The sequence below is a fragment of the Mustela nigripes genome, chromosome 5, assembly GCF_022355385.1.
Source record: "Mustela nigripes isolate SB6536 chromosome 5, MUSNIG.SB6536, whole genome shotgun sequence".
In the NCBI taxonomy this organism is placed as follows: domain Eukaryota; kingdom Metazoa; phylum Chordata; class Mammalia; order Carnivora; family Mustelidae; genus Mustela; species Mustela nigripes.
The window spans coordinates 11,747,052-11,770,301 of NC_081561.1; positions in this window are offsets into that span (position 1 = coordinate 11,747,052).

Below are 23,250 nucleotides of genomic sequence, written 5' to 3' on the forward strand. Positions count from 1 at the left end.
ATAAATAATAAAATCAATGGAATATTTATATTATTTATAAATAATAAAATCAATAGAATCAATGGGTGATTCACTGAAAATAAATTTGGAAGATGCCTTGTTTCAAATTGTCTTCTGGAAACGAGTTGGAAGTCAAAAGTTTTAGGGAGCAGGGAATAGGCAGAGATTCTATAACCTCTCTTCTTTGGCACAATAACCACTTCTCATTATTCTGTGCACATGTCATGTTTCAAAATGTCAACACAAATGCCAGTTTTCTGGGGTTTGAGGAACAGGACACCTTCATTTAATATAAGTTCTGTCTCTTGCTATGAAGTTTATTTTTCTTCTCTCTGTATCTCTTTGAATGAATGTACAAGTACCATATTTATTTGTGTTGTTTCCTTTGTCCTCCTGTCCTTTACCCTTTCAAAACTTGAGCTGTATCTGATTTTTTTTCTCTCTTTATGTATAATTCTTCCTTGACAGGGAGCTTCAGGGAGTTATCTGAAGGCTACTAAGCACAGGTGAGAATTTTATGTAGGAGCCTGTTTACTGAAAACAAATGGAAGAGTGTTGAAGTCCTTCTCATATTTCTTGAGTTGTTTTTACCAGGTTTTCAGAAAGTGGTTGAAGGGGAGGGACCATGGTCCAATTTGCCATAGGTCTAGACCCCTTCAGTTCTGTATTTGCAGAGTGTGGCCCGGAATCCCCTTGGCAATGGCATCACTGGCCTGTATGTGACAAAAGCAGATTACTGGGAGGCTCTCTCTTGGCCTTGAAATCCCAACCTCTGGGAGCTTGGCCTGGTAATCTCAGCTTTAATAAACTCCCCAGGTGATTCATCCCCCAAGTCAAATTTGAGTACCCTACTCTTGATTTACCCCATCAACAGAGGCCACAAGAAAATGACCTGTGTAATAGATTTTCATTCTAAAATCTATTCTCCCCAATTATGGGTAATGTCACTTCTTTTAAATATAAAAGTTATATAAGTAATTACAGTAATGGGATTTTAACTAGTTGAAGTTGAATGAGATAAAGAGAACACTGAAGGGATTTTAAAAATACTTTGCACCTACTCATTCATTTGGAACTTCTTTCTTTATCTAAATCAATAGTTTTTAATTTTTAATTCCTGTCAGCTTTTTAAAATGCTGTTGCCTAGGGCACATTCCAGAACCTTCCATTTGAATCTCTGAGGGTGGGACCCTGATGGTCATACTCAGTGGGTGTGAGTTAGTTAGCCAAAGACCACAGTGAAGATTATCATAAAGCCTGCAGAGGCAAATCTAATAAGAAAACAATGGGTCTGAAAACCACATGCAAGGAGCAAAATTCTATTAATTGGAGGTCCTGATCTGTCTCCTTTATAATAATCTCCTTCCTCATCTCTAAAATATCTCTTTCCATCTATATACCTTTTCAAATTCCAATTTTCTGAGACTTTTAAGCCAGACTTTATAGCTCATTTAGATATCCTAATTTCCCTACAAAACAAAAACCACCACTCAGAATGGCTAAAATTAACAAGGCAGGAAATGAGACATGTTGGTGAGGATACGGAGAAAGGGGAACCCTCCTACACTGTTGATGGGAATGCAAGCTGGTGCAGCCACTCTGGAAAACAGTATGGAGGTTCCTCAAAAAGTTGAAAATAGAGCTACCCTACGACCCAGCAATCACACTACTGGGTATTTACCCTAAAGATACAAATTTAGTGATCCAAAGGGACATGTGCACCTGAATGTTTATAGCAGCCACATCCACAATAGCCAAACTATGGAAAAAACCTAGATGTCCATCAACAGTTGAATGGATAAAGAAGAGTGGTGTGTGTGTGTGTGTGTGTGTGTGTGTGTGTATGTCATCAAAAGAAATGAAATCTTGCCATTTGCAGCAATGTGGATGGAACTGGAGGGTATTATGCTGAGTTAAATAAGTCAATCAGAGAAAGACAATTATCATATGATCTCCCTGATATGAGTAGTTTGAGAGGTGGTGGCGGGGGTACTGGGGGTAGGGAATGAAATAATGAAACAAGATGGGATCAGGTAGGAGACAAACCATAAGAGACTCTTAATCTCACAAAACAAACTGAGGGTTGCTGGCAGGGAGGGGGATATGGAGAGTGTGCCTGGGTGAGGGACATTGGGGAGCATATGGGCTATGGTGAGTGCTGTGAAATGTGTAAGCCTAATGATTCACAAACTTATACCCCTGGAGCAAATGATACATTATATGCTAATAAAAAAAGATATCTTAATTTCCCAAGGTCATAATCACAACAGAAATAGAGTTTATAATTTTCATGAATAACCATACCCTCATCCAAATATATATATATATTATATATATATATATATATAATATATATAAATATATATAAATTCACTACACACACTTCAGCAGACAAAAATCAAATCCACTGCAGGAGGCTGGGGCGGTGTGTCAGACGGGTAAGATTCCTGTCAAGGATCTAATGACCCTAACGAGCTCAACAGAGTAAAACTTGAGTGGGCGAAGATTCAGCACAGAATGCCCAAGTAGCTCCTTTCTCCTGGCGTCAGGATGTCACAGCATTACAGCTGAGCTGTGGCTCGATTAATTGATTCAGAACGATTCCTGTTGAGCAATTGTCTTCTCTAAAGGAATGTCAATGCGAGCTACTAGCAACTGTCATTTTACATCAAATATGAATTATGCTGTATAATGGGTTCAGGTGCTCATATAAATTGACTGTCATAAAACCCTTGTGTGTGATAATTCAGTGAAATCATCTCCTTCAGATGATGCAAACAAAGGAGCAGAATAGTGACAAGGGAATGGAGGTGGTAACCTCCCCACTGCTGACAAGGAAAACAGTGTCTAAAGACTGCTACTCATTTATCGCTTACTCAGCTCATTAATTAGCAGTCCTCCCCCCACCCCCGCAAAATATTCTTGGACATAGTGAAGATGTAATGAGAAAAGACGCAATTAAAAAAACATCACGTACTTCCAATGTGAGCTGATTACAACCAATTGTCAATTGTATCAAAATCGGCATCAAGACGTGGTAATGCATATACTCTTTCACCCAGCAATCTCCATTTCTAGGAACTTAACCCCAAGCAGCTAACTCCCCAAGTGCAAAAAGCCATATGCACACGACTCTTCCTTACAGCATTGTTTTAGATTAGGAAAAACTGTGAAACGGCAAAAATGTTCATAGCCATGTGTCTAACAATCCTGGGAAAATAATGAAAATTAACATGGCCATCCACAAATGTATTGACATGGAATGATGTCCCGTACTGACTACAAAGAAAGGTTATGCAACAGTATGAATGTATTTACATAAAACTACCTGCGTATGTCTACATGTGTATGTAAGACACGGAAATGCCTGGAAGGATGTTCATAGAAATTTTAATAGTCACTTTCTCTGAATGATAAGATCTAGGGTAATTTTTGGTTTCTTCATTGTACTTTTCCATGTTTCTTGAGTTTTTGCAATGAACATCCAGCAATTTTGCAAAAACAATAAAGCTCTTTAAAAAGGAGTGTGATAAGAGACTACACGTGGGTACAAACGCGGCTGAGGAATTTGAAAGGGTGCTTATGATTACACCTCCATTCAGAGACAATCATGATGATGATAGGTGAATTGCATAATAATCATGTCTGATCGCAAAAACATTAATTTACAATTTATCGAGAGTAGCAATACGTACTCTGCACCATTAAAAAACAATAATGATTCATGGACTTGAAACTGAAATGAAATAAGCATGAAAGCGACTTGCTGGCAGATCACACCTGGGACACACGGGCCATTTCTGTGACAAAAATAATACCTGACTCCTGAGAAGGGAAAGGTTGGAGTTAACGAGCCCGGTTTCACACAGTTCAGGAGAGTTTGTCTCCGCCAAGGAAAAGCTTTCTGGAATAAACGAATGTGAGAGGTGAACTGAAAAGTGTGAAGGAGACAGCTTGTTGGCGAGGAAGTCAAATAGAATATTTCATAGAGCCCAAAGGAAGGAAGAAGAATATTTTTGCCTCGGGATTTCCGAAGAAGAAATGTGAAATGTGTCTGTATTCTGTGGTTATTGGCAAAGTCTGCCGTCGAACTGTGTCAGGCAGTCGTACTTCCCCTCAGATGCCTTGGCAGGTTGGTTGTGTAGAAACGACCGTGGGAGAGAGCACCCTTCAAAAAAATCACAGAAGCACATCCTTTGGGAAGTTCGTGTTATCTCTTTTCAGACCACTGAGATAGGACTGAATGCACGCAGGGAATGTCTTGGGCGTGATGGGCTTAGAGACAAGCCAAGTCCTGGGGACGGAAGCTAAGGGAATTCCCCACTGAGGGAATGTCTTGCGCTGGTGTCTGATAGTCTTAGACATAAGCCGAGTCCTTGTCCACGCAAATGGTGTTACTTCGAGGTTGTCTAGCAGTCCTCTTTCCAGAAGAATCCCCGGGCAGTCCTATCAGCTAGAACCTGAAGTTCCCTAAATAGTAATTTCTTTTTGTGGGTGTGATTGCATCTCTGGACAAGGGTCAACAAAACCGCTACTTACCGCTCAGCAATGACTCATCATAGGTTCCAAGATCAGAAAATAGAATACCCAGAGACTGGGATATAATAAAGATATTTAATGAGGTTGAATGACCACGGCCAACTCTTTGGGATGTTACCTGTCTAAGCCTGTTGGAGAACTACCATGGCAGATAGGTATAGCCAAGACTGATTTTTTAAAATATATATACTTTTTAATATATAAAATATATTTTTAAATTTGGTACTACATTATGTAATGCAAGTTTGCTCAAATGTTGAAGATAGACAAATTACTAACTTATATATATATAGCCTGGCACAACTCTTATCTCAGTTTGTAGCTTTTTCTTGTGCATATTATTAGAGTAGTAATCATTTATTCCCTACCCTCCCCACCCATTAATGAGTTCCAAGAGGGCGCTCCCAGCAGCACCTGGCCCAAGGCCTAGCACATAGCAAGCATTCAGTGAAAGTCAGTGAATCATAGTGAACAGAACCCCAGGCAAAGACCAAAGAAATATCCAAAAAGGGGGAGGAGTTGAAAGAAAGAATTTGATGGAAAGAAGCATCTCATAGTGCCGTAACGTACTTTCCAATTTTGTCTTGGGCTTAAATCACATGATAGACATAAGGATCACCCTGGGATTCTGAAGAAACTTCTAGTTTTTCCAGCCACACACATTTGACACAACAATTACCCTTCCGCTATGGAAAGTCAGTGAATTCACTTTATGGAGTAGAATTCCAAAAGGTCAATGTCACCGAAAATGTGCATCAGTTCAACAATGGAGGGACATAACTTTCCTTTTAGACTTGTGTTATCTTTGTATCATCTTTGAAAACATTCCTTCCTTTCTCCTTCTTTCTTCTTTCTTCCTTCCAAATCTTGTTACATTATTTAACAGTTTACTTCCTTTTGTCAATAACATAGGTGTCAATTTGGGGGCACTTTTGAGTCCTCTATCAGTACCAAAAAATAATTATCCCTCTACCTAGCATATCTTTATTCCCTGCTATATTGTGGGTAAAATGATGTGGGGAGGGGTGGTAAGGGAGCTCTGAAAGTGTTATCTTTATCATTAGTCACCCTCCTCAAAATACAGGGAGTTCTTCATTTAACAGACATTTATCGATTGCATACTATATGCTGGAACCCGGCTCATGGCATTGAAAAGACTGCTGGGAAACAGAGTCCCTGAGCGCTGACCTCCCAATCCACTCCGAGCTAGTTTTCTCAGGACTGAGGTTCATCTCTTACATAAAAGTTTGTTCAAATGTGAGAAGCACAATAATCTCTTTGGCACGGGGCAGTTGGATCTTATTTACATTTTCCAACACAGAGATTAAAACAATAAAATGAGCCGCTGTCATCATTATCCACTATGTTACTCAGGGACTAGTCATCCTGCTCTGGACAGAAGACTCATTTTTTTAACCCAAAGATGGCTGAGAACAGGATTTATAGTGACTCTACACAGCCTTTTAGGGGGGAGCAACTCACGACACCCTGTTTCCAAAGCCAATAGTGGAGAGAATATTGCCAGTGTTCTAGCTGCCCGGATGCTTTCAGCGAGTGAAAAGGAGACACAGGTAACGTTGCTTCTTTTAAAATCCTTAGCTTTATCTGAAGTTATCCTGAAAGCAGAAAACCTGGGAAAATAGCGAGTTGCTCTGAGTGTCCGTCATCCGCACCCCCTGCCCATTCTCAGCTTTCAAAAGGAAAAGCAGGCCTTGATATTTATGGCCTCAATAGTCTCCATCCCTAACCTTTAAATTTGAGCTCCCCCAGAACGAGACCTGAGAAAAGCCATGGAGTTCAAATGGTTAATTGGGACACATGGTCAAGGGAGTGAGGCCTTGAGCCAGGAAAGGAGAAGCCAGCCAGTGCTCAGGCACCTCCCAGTTACCTCGCAGTTACCCTCCAACCTGAGGACCTGGCATCTGAGCCAGGAGGGAGCTAGGTAGTCACACCCTGTGGAGGAAGCGCTCCCAGCCCTGTGGGAACAGGCCTGCCCTTCCTCGCAATGGAAGGCGGGGTCTAGTTTTCTTCCCCTCGGACAGGGCTGACTAGTGACTTTTTTTTTTTTTTTTTTTTTTTTTTTTAACCAATAGGAGTGAGTTTGGGCAACTCCTGAGCCAGTAGGAGACCCAGAAACCTCAATTTCCAAGCTTGTTGAGGTAGCTGACTGTCATTTTGGAAACAATTTAGGCTCATCCACTAGATAGTGAGACGCATGTGTGAAGAGGAAGAGGCTACTTGGGGAGGGGGTGCGTATCAGAGTTCCAAACATGCCAAGAGGGTCTTCCTGGGCCTCACAGCCCTCCAGTTGTTGGCTGAAGACAGCTCAGCAAGTGACCCAGTGCAGACCTAGAAGCTGCCCACTTGCAGCCTGCCCAAATTTCTTACCTCCAGAATCATGAGAAATGACCAAAAAGTGTATTGTTCTGCCTTGTAGCTGGGCATGGCTGTAGGAAGTAAAGCCGTCTGATACATACGTGCACTGCAGTGGGTCACTGGTTGAGAGTCGTTCCCAGAGGGGTGTGTGGGTGTTGATTTCCTGGCCCTTCAGGCCTATTTCCTAAGTGGGCAAAGCAGGCTTCAGGACTCAGAGAAAGCCCCAGGAAAAGAAATACAGGTTCTGTGGCCCAGGGATGCCGGGCTAGTGTGTGCTGAGGTCTAGAAGGCCCAGGAATGTGGGTGGGGTGCGGACGGTCTTTGCTACACCTGGAAGCTTTCCCTTACAGGCATGGCAGACCTTGTGGCGAACTGGGTCTTTTACCTTGCTTCTCGATCCAGAGCTGTCCACTGCTTCTGTTGTCAGCACTTATTCCTTCCAACTGGCCAGCCGTGATTTCAATGTTCCAGGCAAATTCTTGCTTCCCTGGAGATTAAGATCTGCCTTCTCCTTTACACCTGATCCCTGCGGCTTCTAAGCTCCACATTCCTTTCCCCAGACACTGAAAATGTCTATGTGAATCGGCTTAAGGAAGAATAAATCCTAACTCAGCAGAAAGTCATATATTAGGCAATGTAGAATGTGAGTTTGTTTTTGTGTGTGTGTGTGCACTTGTGTGTGTGTGTGTGTGTGTGTGTTGCATGTGTGTCGGCAGAGCAAAGAATTCTAAAGAAAAAGACACAGACTTTCTCTCAAGAAGTTCAAAGTCTAGGGGCACCTGGGCGGCTCATTGGGTTAAAGCCTCCGCCTTTGGCTCAGGTCATGATCCCAGGATCCTGGGATCGAGCCCCGCATCGGGCTCTCTGCTCAGCAGGGACCCTGCTTCCCTTCCTCTCTCTCTCTGCCTGCCTCTCTGCCTACTTGTGATCCCTGTCTATCAAATAAATACATAAAATCTTAAAAAAAAAAAAAGTTCAAAGTCTAAAAAGAGACTGACTTCCAATCAGAAAACAGTTACCATCCAGCAACACTATCAAGATCAAGTCCTTCTACAAATGTGCTGTCCTACTGGATAAAAGTAATGTTCCATCTCAGAAGGAATGCCTGTTATTTTCCTTGTTTTTCCATTGGTGGTGATGAGGTCACCCAGAGGACCCGGTCTCTCCCCTCGTTGCCCTGGTAATCAAAAAGCATGTAATTAAAAGCTGGCTGGCAACAGCAATGAATGTGGTTCTGTGACCCAAGAACACTTTTTTCCTAAGCAAAGCTCATTAGACCACATTAAATTCACAATAGGTTTAAAATAAATAAATAAATAAAAGACAAAAAAAAAAAAAGTGCACACTGGAATGATCCTAAGCAGAGGGTTTTAAGCAGAGAGAGTTCCTCATAGGACTTGTTTTTGTTTTCTTTTTAAATGTGAGGAACCCAAGTAGAGGTTGGGTTTTCTAACACACAATGCAGAGGGTCCTAACATACAAAGCTGGTGGCTGGGAGGAGAGAGAAAGGTGAAAAATGGGTTGGCTCAACAAGACTTAGATTGGAAATGCCTCATTGTTGGATTCTATTCTTGTCTAGACGAGGAAGCCAAGTTGTAGTTAATTTAGTATTTTCTATCACCCGAACAGGTGGTTCAGGTCCCTGGATCAAAGAAAGGGATATGTGTGATTTAAAACAAAGCCAGACAAAAACAAAAACAGAAAAATGTTCCAAATGCCAGGGCTTGTCCATTCACTTCCATCACTGAGACAAGAACCCCCATATTTCTCTTCTTAAGAACAAAATTACAGAGGGAAAGAATTTATGCCAATCCCACATAGGCTATAAGAAACAGACCGGACTTCAGTTGTGACCAGGCTTTGGATCATCTCCCTAAACTCTCTCCAAAATGCAGGGAGAACGAAAGCTCACAAGCAGCCTCTGGAGTTTTCCCAGATGCCAGATGTTTGCCTAGAGGGCAAAAGCGGAGCCTGGCTAGAGGGGGGCTGAGCAGATCAGGCAGCCTGTGAGCTCTCAGCTGGCACCCAGCCTGCACGGGCGATGGTGACTAGCTGGGAGAAGGCAGCAGACCGGACTCAGACCCTCCAGGGAATAAACCTGCTTGACTTCGGGAAAGTTTTTAAAACCCTTTTAAGCCTTTACGTTTCCAGCTGAATGAAGGGGACCATCGTAGGATCTGCCTCGCAGAGGCGTGGACAAAATACTTTGCACGGTGCCCGTGCTCTCACGAGCCATCCTCGAATGCCATTAGTATGGCCATCACCAGCAGTTTGCACAGGCGCTGCGAGGGATCCCCGACGTGACAGGGGTGCTGGGAGATTCCCCCACATGCCGAGATTTTTCTCACTCCACCCTCCTTCATGCCTGAAGTCCTTTCTTCGAGAACTTCTCCGGTTTCTTAAAAATTGTCCTTTATTAAATATGCAACTTAGCAGCCCCAGAGGTGGCTCATAATGCAGGCCTCTTCACCCCATGCATACATCATGCTCCAAGATACACCCCATCCTGGACTGTGTCCCGGGTGTCTCGGACACACGTCCTTCCGTGGCAGGGTGTGTGCGCATGCGCGGTTTGGGTACGGAGGCCACCTCCTGGTCCACACTGATGCCTCACACCGATTCACGCAGAGGCGCTGCCCGGTGCTCCAAAACACGGGGTTTAGGAGCTCTCTGGGTCTCCTGAAATTAGATGCACACTGGTCCTGATGAATCTGTATACTTTGGTGCATGAAAGTCCATAGCTTTCATGCACTCTCAAAGGGCTTAATAATTAAAGAACCGTTGCAAAGGAGAGAGCAATTCGGATCGAGCCCTCGCAGCAGCCTTCAAGTACAGTGATCTGCTGGGGGTGGGGGGAGGTAGGGCGCTGGGAAGGCCTCAGAGTCTGATCCAGCTGGCATGGGGGGGATGGGTGGACAGCCACCTCCAGGGCCTTGGGTGCTCTGGTGTGTCAGTGTGACTGAGCAGACGGGTTGAGAGCCAGACCCAACCCTGTTGACTCACAGCTTGTTTCTGGAAGCTGCCTGGGAGTAGGCAGGCAGATGGAGTTTCTAGTAACCTTCTCAGCATGGGGAGGGCTTGGCCTGGGTGGGGACAGTGAAGCCTTAGGGCTGATAGCCCTGCTGTAACCGGGGCCTTGGGGGTGCTGAGAGCTAGGGGAGAGGGGTGCACTTGGGGTTCCTTGAAGTTTCTTTCAGTCCTAAAGTGAAATCATTCTCATGATTCTGCATTGAGTATCTCTTTCTCTATTTCTCCCTGCCTGCAGCTTATATAATTTGGGGATAGAGCTGACAAGTAATATACAGGACTGCCTGTTAAATGTGAGTTTCAGGAAAACAATGAATAATTTTGTGTGTGTATATATATATCATCTATATATACACACACATATATGCACATACATACACATGTATATATATCTTCACTACTTCAGGGGACCTACACATACTATGCAGTTATTTACTGTTAACTTGGAATTCACATTTAGCCAGGAGTCCATGTGTTTCTTTGTTTTGTTTTGTTTGCTAAATCTGGTATAAGACTGAATTGTGTCTTCTCAAAATTCATACATTCACATTCTACCCCCCTGAGGCTTTAGAATGTGACTATATTGGAGGTTGGGTCTTTAATGAAGTAATTCAGTTAAAGTGATGTCATTTGATGGGCCACCAACCAATACAACTGGTGTCCTTACAAGAAGAGGAAACTTGGACGCACAGACATGTAGAGACAGAAGACCACATGAAGATACAGGAAGAAGACAGGCCTCTGCAAGCCAAGGAGAGAGGCTTCAGGAAAAGCGAGCCTTGATCTTGGACTTCCAGCCTTCAGAAGTATAAGCAAATCAATGGCTGTTGTTTAAGCCCAACCTCTCTCTCGGCTATTGTATTGTTATGGCTGCCCAAGCTGAAGAATACATCTGGCAACCAACCATATTTGGAAAACACGCTAAATAAAAGAGCACAAAATTATGAATACAGAATTAAGCCCAAATGTAATACTTATTAGAATAAGAATAGAGATCACAGCAAATTACCAGAGATGGGAAAATTTGAGTCCCTTTTAGACAACTGGGACATCCAGAGTTTCCTGGAACTCACCAAGACCCCCATGGGAGAGGCTCTCAAGCCTACATTTTCTTCATACCCCAGTCCATTTACATCTGCCAGGATGTTTATCCTGACCTTTTCTAAAGCTCTCTCTATTTCCTTGGTTTCGTTCAGCTTTCACTGCAATCTCCCAAATTACACAATTGGGTATTTTTGGAGCTGTGTTCCTCCTTCTTTTATTGTTTAGTTTCTTATCTGTCTTCTGGGGGTAAGATTCTTAGCTCTTTGATTTTGTGTAAAAATGGATCTTAATAATGTTTATAAAACAGCATAAGTTTTTCACACTAGAACTATTTTTAACATCTCCTATTATTATTTTAATTATATGAGTAGCTTTGGTCATTTTCTTTTCTACCTTTTATGAAGTCTGGAAAGAGAAATAAGGAATAATATAATTTTCTTTTGCATAAGGAACACTTATAGAAACATTTAATTTTAGCTGTAGCTGACAGATTTATAAGAATATGAGTGTATATAAATACATATGTGCGTGTATATATTTCATGTCTTTCTGAATGCTACACAGAATTATCCTAAAGTGCAACTAATTACACCAACTTGATTGCCCAGTAGGAAATCAGTTAAGTTAGACAAAATTGTTCTGTCACAACCATATATAAAAATTCCTTGTGGATAAAATATATGTATATTTAAAGTATATAGGAAGGGCCCATAGAAAGCATTTCTTTTTCATTTTGTATTTAAAAACACTAGATTCAATATTCTTTAATGGAAGGAGGGTGTTTTTATGCATTATTGTGAAGATTTCACATTAGTATGGCAGGCAATGACTTTGAGCTTGAAATCTTAAATCTCTCCCTAATAGGGCTAAAAGTTGGCTTAAGTGCAACATGATAGAAAAAAAAAAAAGTATGGGGCGCCTGGGTGGCCCAGTTGGTTGAGCCCCGGGCTCTGAGTTTCAGCTTAGATCGTGATCTCCGGGTGGTGGGATACAGCCCCAGATGGGGCTCCTTGCTCATCAGGGAGTCTGCTTGGACTTCTCTCTCCCTTTCCCACTGTCTCCCTCTCTCACTCAAATAAATAAATTAATAATAAATAAATTTTTTAAAAGAAAAGAAAAGTATAATGAGTATAAAGGGAAAGTTAGAGTAATTTAAGATGGATGATACACGTAGTAGGGAAGGATGAGGAATGCAGAACAAGACAAGCAGAGTGAAACATGGATGAGATGTCAAGAAAGGAAATCTGTTAAGCCATTTTTGAGAAATGGTGTGAAGTAAGTTGTGTGGTGTATCAATGCACAATGGTAATTGAGTCCAGTCGCTCACCATTCTGGCTATGCCAGTCTCAGAATAGAATTTGTACAACCATTTGCTTGCTTTTCCCCTTGGACAAATTAGAGCCATTACATTGGTGTGTGTGTCTGTGTCTGTGTGTATCTGTGTGTGCACCTGCGTGCACAGGCATGTAGTGATGGTGGTAGTATATCGAAGTGTGCATTCGCGAGTGTGTAAGTCGTGCAGTGAAATGAATGGGGCTGGTGGTGATTATGACATAAGGTCCCATAACCACTTCAGGATACATCTTGCTTTTCATTGTATAAATTATAATTATAGTGAAGAATCAATAAGGCAAAAGGAGAGCATGTGATGTAATGAGCCCTGGGTGTTATACAAGACTGATGAATCATGGACCTCTACCTCTGAAACCAATAATACATTATATGTTCATTAAAAATAAGCAAATACATAAATAAATAGCACACACACACAAAGGATCACTGAGGCAAAATAACTCAATCAGAGAAAGACAATTATCATATGATCTCACTCATAGGTGGAATTTAAGAAACAAAACAGAGGGGCACAGGGGAAGAGAGGGAAAAATAAAACAAGACGGAAATCAGAGAGGGAGACGAACGGGAAGATCTCAGTTCTAGGAAACAAACAGGTTGCGGAAGGTGAGGGGAGTGGGGGGATGGGGTAACCGGAGGATGGGCATTAAGAAGGGCACATTATGGGGCGCCTGGGTGGCTCAATGGGTTAAAGCCTCTGCCTTCGACTCAGGTCATCGTCCCAGGGTCCTGGGATCAAGCCCCGCATCTCAGGCTCTCTGCTCAGCAGGGAACCTGCTTCCTCCTCTCTCTCTGCCTGCCTCTCTGCCTACTTGTGATCTCTGTCAAATAAATAAATAAAAATCTTAAAAAAAAAAAAAAAGAAGGGCACATTATGGAATGAGCACTGGGTGTTATAGGCAACACATGAATCCCTGACCTCTACCTCTGGAAATTCCAGTAGATGCTAATTAATTGAATTTAAATAATAATTAAAAATCACTAAGGCTTCTCTTACTGAAATAATTAACAAGGGATAGAATTACATTACCTTTTAATCTTTAGTGTTAGCTTTCTTTTTGAAAAGGCAAAGTTAATCGAATGCCCAGTAGTTATTCATATTATTTTAAGGTTTTTGCTTTTTTAATTTTTGCTCTAAAGTGACTAATTGTCCATGCAGGTAATTATGTAGGGATATGCAGGTGCTGCCTGTTGTTATCCATGAATATAACATCAGCGAGGGGGGAGTAAGCAACAAATAGTGCCTGCTTATGGGCCTTGTCCTTATGGCCTGACATGATATTCTATTGTCCAAAGTCACCAAAATAGCCCCCTCTTCTTTGGGAATTGTAACCTTTTACTTGTTACGCTGCTGAAGTGTCTGTTCTTTCTCTGAGCACGGCTACCCCCGGTTTGCTTGGTTATTATTCAGCAGCCCCCTACAGCTTGAGGCCACGGCATCTTCAAAAATTCTTCTTATTTACAGTTATTCAACTTGCTCTAGAACAGATTCCTGGATAATCCTCTTGTTCTCGGGCTTTGCACAATATATCCTCGCTTAAATGAGTCGCCCTAAATGGTGCTTCGCAAAACGGCTTGTAAGTATATTTAGCTGAAGGCAGGGGTTCCAGAACCCATTTTCCTGTCTTGGAAGCAGGGGAAAACTTCACTGCAAAGGAACTATTTGCACAAAGGTACGTTGTTTCAATAATCTGTCACAAAAATGAACACACTATATAGGATTTGGACACTAAAATGAGCACTGCATTTAGCAGTAAGAGAAAGCGGGCTGTGTCACACGAGGACAGTGCACCCTTTCTGATGGACGTGCACTCCCCGAGGGCAGGAGCAACAGCAGTCACACCCTTGTCCCCCACATCTAACGTGTTAGGTGGCACACGGATGGAGCGCTCAAAAACACAAACGGAACCAAGTAACGATCGGTCACCCACACCGAGTACAATTGTTAAATTAAAAAATATATTGTGCTGCGCTATTGGGAGAATCCTCACCCAAGCATGAGTAAGTCTCCAGCTGGATTCTAGCTATGTCCTCATCTTCCCCTGTCATTTTGACTCCCATCCGCTTCTGGGATCTCGTCTTTCCTCCTCTCGCTCGCTCTCTCCTGGTCCACGCTCTATACTCTTCTGGCCTGAAATAGTCCTTTCCTCGTATATGAGCTGATAAAATCATTGCAGAGATTTTTCAGGCAATTAAGTCAATGGGGACACTACGTATTGTGCTGGGTTTTCTGTAGCCCTGCAAACCGCTATTTTTAATTTTCAACTATACAAGTCCATGACATGCTGGAATTTAAGGACGCTCATTAGCCTCTAATGTTTACTCTGCAAAATGGTTGTTGTCATTGAAGAAAATAACCTCCCTCACTTCACAAAGATCACTGCCTGGCCTTCTGTTGCTTTGGGACATAGCATCAGGAACACACCCCCACTTCCAGGGCAGGAACAGAATGGAGGTCTTCAGTCCTTTCCAGACACCTCTGTGTGGGCAACATGGGGGCTGATAGAACCGTGAACAGCAAAATACACAGAGCTATACCCTGTGTGTCTCACATTGAAAGGTCTTCTCTGTATAGATGTCGTAATGCTATATACCATGGCATCACCATGCCCAACACACCACACCACACACACACACACACACACACACACACACACACACACTCTCTCTCTCTCATACATGTGAACACACCCTGTACTCTCACAGGCTTCACATTAGCCTCAAGGTCAATGGCGGATTTCTTCCATACTTCCCTTAGTAGGGAACTCCATAAGGAGTTCTCCATAAGGAATGTTCTTCCAAAAAGGACATTTATTTGACAAGCTAAATCCAACTGCTGGCCCATGACATTCCACCCCCAATGATGGTTCAAAACTTTCCATTTCCCCAAGTGAACCATGTCCCCAGGTCGTGGAAACATGACACATGTCACACATTCTACTACCACTTGTACCAATTCCTACGTTCCTTTTTTTTTTTTTTTTTTTTTTAATTCTCAAGAGGTGCAATCTTTTTAAAATAAAATGTTGCCTGGCGAGAATAAACCTGAGACTAAGTCAAATTTATGAAGATTATTTAACACACATTTGTGAAATGCTTCAGACGCAGCTTTGACATTTTCTTCTTGAACATTCATAAAAGAGGTATTAACAAACCAATAGTGGTAAGTTTTGTTCAAAAGAAAATTATTCCAGTGTATCTCTCCATAAAATCCTGGCCATAGGAGAATTAAGAAACAAGATGGGACAGGATGGTTCTCAGAGTGTATACCAAGGATCCCCACAAGGTTTCAGGAGACTCACAAGATCAAAACTGTTTTGATTATAGTACTAAGATGTTGTTGACCATTGTCAATGTCATTGTCTCTTGTGTGGACAGTGATAGCCCCCAATGGCTACATGACCTGTAATACTGCGACCCACTCATTTGACTGAACCTAGAAGCAGAGATAAGAATCCAACATTTCTACTTTTAAGCCAGACATTAAAGAGATTTGTAAAAATGTAAAACAGGGCTGTTATTCTCCCTCTACATTTTTGTTTTGGAAAATACGGTTATTTTTCATACAAATATGTTAGCTTACACTGATGTAATGGTTTCTGACCATTATTTTAAATGAATCAATAAGATATCAAAAGATATTTCCTTGTTTTAATTTAAACTATTGTTAATTAATTTGAACTATTGTTTTAATTTTAAAAAATAGTAAATATTGAGAGATAAACTCACAATTTTAAAAGCTCTTTAGGGTCATCAATCGTTCTTAAGAGTATAGGTTTCCTGAGACCAAAAGGTCTGAGGAGGGCTGAACTATGTGACTGTCAGCTCGTAAATATTCTCTTCTAAAAATCATTGCTCAAAATAATGTTTCAAAAGTCATGTTCTGGGGTGCCAGGGTGGCTCAGTCGGTTAAGCTTCTGCCTTTGGCTCGGGTCATGATCCCAGGGTCCAGGGATGGAGCCCTGCGTCGGGCTCTCTGCTCAGCAGGGAGCCTCCTTCCCCCTCTTCCCCCCCACCAAATCCAGACCTGTGTGCACTGTCTCTCAAGTAACTAAATAAAATGTTTAATTTTTTTTTTTCTTTACAAAACTGTGTTTTGTGACTCAGAGGGGGAGTTTTCCGAGTAGCAGCCTCTCCATTGGCTATCAGCAGGCTGCACCGGGATGGGGTCCCACCCCACCTTATCTTTAACATAGTAATGGGGTGAGGGGCCCCCAGGCCCCCCAACATACTATTCTTGGAAAAGGCTTGCAATGGGTCCTGAGCTTTCTTTAAATTTAAGCAGTTTAGGCAAAGTCCTCTAACAGGTTTCTGCCTTCTCTCCTGTCATTCTAAAATGCATCCTTTTTTGGACTCTCCTGGGAGTAAAAGCAGCCATCCAAAACACATTATCTGCTATGACGGCATAAGAATCATCCAGAACATGTTTTTAATACAAAGCTTCTAGGCCCCAGTCTAGATCGAAGGAATCAATAGCACAGGACGGAGAGGAGCATGTTTGCTCTCCCTGACAAGCTCTCCCCGTAACCCTTACTATAGTTTCCAGGAGGCCACTGTCATGGTACAAGTGTCCCACAAGAGGAAGTCCTGGAGTGTCTCATCTCCACCCAGGAGCCCCAAGCAGTCAGTATGTGCCTTGAGACAGAGGGAAGACCCTGGCTGGGGCAGCACCCAACACTGACCAGTGAAGTCGGACTTGCCTGGGCCACCCAAGCACACGGGGACCCAGGCAAGAAGTGAACCCGCTGCCGTAGAGCCCTGTGGGGGAGGACTTGGGTTTGGGACAGTGACTGATGGAGAAGGAGAGACAGGGGGATGAAGTATCAGGGAAAGAAAAGGGAAGTTCCAGAAGTGAGGGCCCTAGTGCTGAACTATCATTTCCCCACCATGATTTTGCTTAGAGCCAGACCTAAACCTTGCTGGGGTCAAGAGTCAAAGCAGGCTTGGCAGGTACCCAGCAGTCAGCTCTGATGAAGATCCTTAGAAAACAGAAATAGAAAGAGTGTTAAAAATCCCAGAAAGAGGGATTACATAAATGAGACCTAGAAAGATCATGCAAATAAGTACTAAAGTGGACAAAGGAAAAATCAGATTTAAAGGCTTTTTCAAGGGCACCTGGGTGGCTCCATCTGTTAAGTGTCTGCCTTGGGCTAAACTGATGATCTCAGAGTCCTGGGATCACGCCCTGCACCAGGCTCCCTGCTTGCTGGAGAGTCTGCTTCTCCCTCTCCCTCTGCCTCTTCCCTCTGCTTGTGCTCTCTCTCGCTCTAATAAAAAAATAGTAATAAAATATTTTAAATAAATAAATAATTCTTATAAAACAAACAATTATAATTAATAATTATAAATAAATATTATAAATAATTTTCAGCTATACCGTGTGTTTGGAGAAGGAAACCCTGTGTCTGCATGTTTGTTCAGTGGGGGAGGGATGCAGGAAACAGAAGGCAGAGGACTAGTGCTCCAATCCTAGTTGTTTAATATTACCCATTGGGGGCACATTATGAAAGAAACCCACCCAGAAACAAGTCAAGTGTGTATAGACTTTATGAATCTTTTCTTGACTGTTAGTGCCTCAGATTAAAGTCAGTGAGGCTTTGATGCGAAATAGTTTATTGTACACCCAAGGGGCATCTCCTCGTGCTTCACTTTGTCCTTTTTTGTAAGTTTCTTTCAAAGAAGGGTTTGACTTGTGTCTCTTTCCTTGGATAATTCTCTATCTAAATGCCCTGCAAACATTTAGGCCACTCCCCTATTGACCGTTTTGAGCATAAATTATTGCATTTCAGTGAAGGACTGATGAATTTGGGAGAAATGAGGAACAGGGTAAAATCTGATCTATGGGGACAACTTTTGGTGGCCTGAATACTTCAACCTTCACCTATTTTTATTGCACAAGATGAGACCTCACTAGCAAGTCTTACTCATGTCTTGCAACACATTTACAAGTTGCAATGTGTGTGGCCCAGAGCACTTTTTGTACCCCAGGTGGCTTTGATAATGAGCAGAGGTAGGAGGAATCCCTTTATCCAAGCCTGCACAGTGCCTTGGCGAAGCTCTTCAGCCTTCTTTGCCTTAATCTTCCTCATTCTCAGGATAAGATGGGAAAAGAAAGGAAAGAAAAAACTCTTCACCTCCTACAGGTCTTTCAGAAGATGGACTGCGGGATTATGAGTTGTGCAATTCCTTTTGCACTGGCTTGCTGCTCAAGAGGAACTCTGTCGGGGCGCCTGGGTGGCTCAGTGGGTTAAAGCCTCTGACTTTGGCTCAGGTCATGATCTTGGGGTCCTGGGATCGAGCCCCGCATCGGGCTCTCTGCTCAGCGGGGAGCCTGCTTCTTTCTCTCTCTCTGCCTGCCTCTCTGCCTACTTGTGATCTCTCTGTCTGTCAAATAAATAAATAAAATCTATAAAAAAAAAAAGAGGAATTCTGTCGTTCATTTTTGAAAGATATAAGATGCTTTCGACTACATCAGATCTATTTCTTCTTTTCATCAGATCTCCTTAATAAATAGCCTTTCCTGTGCTTTCAGCAGTAGATACTCTGAAAGTGTTCTGAGACATCTCCATAAAACCATATTTTTTTCTTTCCAAACCAATTGTTTGCATGCTTCACATATTTGTAGAACATCACTAGTTTTGTGAAAGTAGGGAACAATAGTTATCTGTTGCTCCGAACCACCAAGACCTGACTTCAGGCTGGATTTTTCTTATTCCTTTTTATCCTTTCTTACTTCCCCCATCTCAAGAGACCTTTCCCACAATGGTGGGTCGTTGTGAAATAGGAAATGAAGGAACGTGTGCCAATGGCTTATATAGTAATCCAGTTGAACATGACCTGAGGATAAAGTCTTTCGGGTTCTTCAGAGAGTTCTCTCCAGATTTCACATCACATGATCAAAGCAGGTGATGTCAACAGTATTACAGGGGCCCCAACCTCTGTCTAATGTGGAGATACAGAGTGGGACCCCAGAGGACCAGGAAGTGGTCTGTGCACCATAACTGTTGAACCCCACAGACACTGGGGAATGGTGAGGACATAAGGACCATAGGTTCTGTTTCTCTTGAAATCACTCTAGAATTGGTTGCATCTTGCCCCCAATTTTTAACATCTAACATGGTTTTCTCTAAAATTTTATTTAAAAAAAACGTACTTATATCATATACTTTATTATTTTCCTACCCAGGCATTAATTTATTCAGTCATCCAACAAAAACCTGTTGAGTATCTCCCCTGTTATGGGTTGGGGAATCGTTAATTTCTTAACAACTAAAGGATACATCTGACTCATGGAGGGTTCTGGACCTCATGCTTATCTCTATACCTGGGCTATTTATTTGTTCGCCTATTTGGTTAGATGTGTATTATGAATTCATGATTTGCTGGAGGGAAGAGGCTGTGGTTTACCAATCTTTGTATCTATAAATCGAATAGATAGAACTCAATAAACACTGAAAAAATGTTCAGTAAATCACATCAACTTCCAGAATGGTATTGAAACAAATTATAATTAAAATATACATCTCATCAACATAAAACTTCAAGTATCAGCAAAAATCTTGTGGGAGAAATGGAGAATGGCACTAAAATATACTTCAGGCAAATTAGACCGTAAATTAGACTCTGAGCTTCCTGGTAGTCAAAGTAAAAGAAAAATTTGCCAATGTATATCAGAAATAGGGGTTGTGGATTCAGAAGTTTGGATTCCTGGATTTTAATACATTTCATCTACTAATAAATATTTTATTATTATTTTATTACATTTCAGGGATTTTCCAATTATATTTACACATTTTTCTTGAGATAATTAATACTGATCCCATAGAAAAATTACTTTTTTAAAAAAATTTTTGCATACACTGGGTGCTTGTAGAAAAATAGGAAACATCAAATAATCTTATGATAAAAATAAAAGCTAGGTTTTTCCAAAATGAAACTTCCTTAGCCTTTCTCGTTTAGAAATAATCAGATGACTTATTTCACTGTGTTTGGGATTATAGCCTTCCCCACCCTCTAGCAAAGAAACTTACTTAAGAACAAGATGAAAATGCCTGGGGTAGTCAGGCGGACGGGTATCAAGAGTAAACACAGACATTATGTATGAGGAATTTTCAGCAAGCAGTCAACAGAGCCATTTATGGAGACTCCAATGAGGAAAATATTTAAGTATTTTGTTGAACTAAGAACTCTGGTTGCTAATCAAGAACTGATGGTCACATTGTTTTCCTGTTCCTCTGAGCCTCTTGAAGGTGTCTGGGAAGTCAGAGACCTGGGCTTCGCGTTTGGTAATGATCACCTGACAGGTAAGGGGCCATTCACTCAGGGATGCCTCAGTTTCCCAATCCTCAAAACCCAATCCTCAAAGTCTGAGTTTCCCAATCCTCAAAATCCTTAATACCTACCTCATGGGATTATTTTATGAACCAGTGCAAATAGATGAGATTATGTATGTAGACAAACTTCACAAAATTTATATGAAGATATAATTTGGGTCCTATGGATTCCAGCATCAGTTAATTTGTCGGTCGGGAGATGGTTAATTTTTCATAACATTGTAGGTATGATTGGTCACTTTCTTGTAAAACTAACTTTACCTACTGCTGAAACCCACTTATTTTTTTTTACTTCATTAATGTATACAATTTATAATAATTTATTGAGTTCCGTGGCTCAACGTTCTTACAGAACTTGATTTTTTATTTTAAAAGCTCTCTTTCTGGGACACCTGGGTGGCTCAGTCATTAAGGGTCTGCCTTCCGCTCAGGTCATGATCCCAGGGTTCTGGGATTGAGCTCCACGTCAAGCTCCCTGCTCTGCAGGGAGAATGATTCTCCTTCACCCACTTCCCCTGTTTGTGTTCCTTCTATCACTGTCTCTCTGTCAAATAAATAAAATCTTTAAAAAAAAAAAAAGCTTTATAGATTTAATACATATTTATCATCATACAGTGTAGTTCTATGTGTGGTGAAGTTCTACTTCTTTTCCCAGATTATTATTTTCTTGACTTTATTTACATTTAGCCTGGATAAGCATATTTATACAGCTTGATAATTCAAGTGATTACACCATGATTTTGAGGTTTTTATGAGGAAAAATGGAGTATACAATTATATTTGTAATTTAACTGATTAGCCATCTTGGATCCAAAGCAAAAACAAAACCACCTGAGTCTCGCTAACTTTTCCAAGGGCTGCATTAGCTTCTCTAGAAGCAATCAGTCAGCAATGACCACATTTCAGATAAACCCCAAGGCTGAGATGTCACCAAGGAGATTGGGAAGAAATAATCAGCCTGAGTGGACATACAAAAATAAGCCTTTTAAGTAAAGGCAAAGATCCCTGAGAGGCCCATCCATTGCCAGGGAGGTCCTAAGCAAAAGACTGCTGGTCTCCATGACGGGAGGATACATATGTCCTTTGCCGGTCACCATAATGGTGGAAGAACAAGGAATCTGTTGGTTATGAGGTAGAAACTGGCGCTTGGAATAAAGGACTGGTGAGAGCCCAATGGCAGGAAGGCAGGAGAATGGAGAATTGCCTCAGCCTCAGAGCATCTGACCAGGTGCTGCTGCTACAGAGGAAGGAACACTGCAGTCAAGGTATCCGGACACCATGGGCCATAAACCCTGTCCAAGGCTCCTCCCTTCTCAAGCACCTGCTGACCTCCTTTCCTATTAAAGCTTTCTACAGGGCAAACAGCAAATAAAATGTGTGATTTCTGGAGCCAGTTCTTTTTAAATTTATGAAGAAGGCAGAGATTAATAATAATGCTGACATAGGCATGCAGCCTGGTTCCAGAGTGAGCAGACTGAGATTTTTATTTTATTTTTTTGAGAGAGTGCAAGTGGGTAGGGGTGGGGAACGGAGAGGGAGAGAGAGAATCCTAAGCAGGCTCCATGTTCATCATGGAGCCTGCTGCGGGACTCAATCTTATGACCTTGAGATCATGACCTGAGTGGAAATCAAGAGTCAGATATCCAAATGACTGAGCTACCCAGGCGTGCCCGTTTTTTGATTGGCGTTATTAATTATAGTGTGCACAAAATCACATGGGGTGTTTCTTTGGCAATAGTAAAAGAAAAAAAAAACATTATTTACAGTGTTGCACAAAATCTTAATCCTACCATTTAGAAAGATCACAAGTTCATGAGTGGATACTAGAGATTCCTAAGGAATTTCCTTATTATAAGTTGAACTCATCTGTAAATTTTCAACAATACTGATGAGGAGAGTATATAGTTTTGGTTCTAGAAGTCACTGAAATGCTAATCTTGTGAGACTAACACTATCTAGTATTGCTATCATGGTCATGATGGTACAGCTTCTACTCATAAATATCCTATCTGTTCTCCTACTTTTTCCAATTAGGGCTACACAATGGATATAAGAGGAAATTAAGTATGTCACTGCTAACCAGAGCCTGAAAAGACCTTGAGCAACTCTCCACTCTTTGCAAATCTACAAGGTTTAGAGAAAAGTATGCAGCAGTAGAGATAGAAGTAGCTTATCCTGTGAATCATGGCAGAGCAGTCTCCAGACCCACAGTGGACATTAGATGAGTGAAAAATAAATATTCACCATGTTAAAATGCTGAGATTTGGGAAATGTGTGTTACTGCAGCATAGCTCATCCTGATTAATGTGGATAATAATAAGTTTTTGTCTTGGGAGCTAAAAGGAAATCTGCAGTTAGAATGTTACACATTTTCCATCTTTTCATGAAAGGCTTAGCAGGGTAGTGGAAGAATTGAGCAACTTTTTCTGAAATGGACCACACAGTAAATATTTTAGGCCAGATAGTCTCTTCACCAGTAATCCTTCTGCCACAGGAGTATAAAAGCAGCCATGATGATACCTAAGGAGTATGGTTGTGTTCCAATAATACTTTATTTATTAAAAATGGGTAATGGACA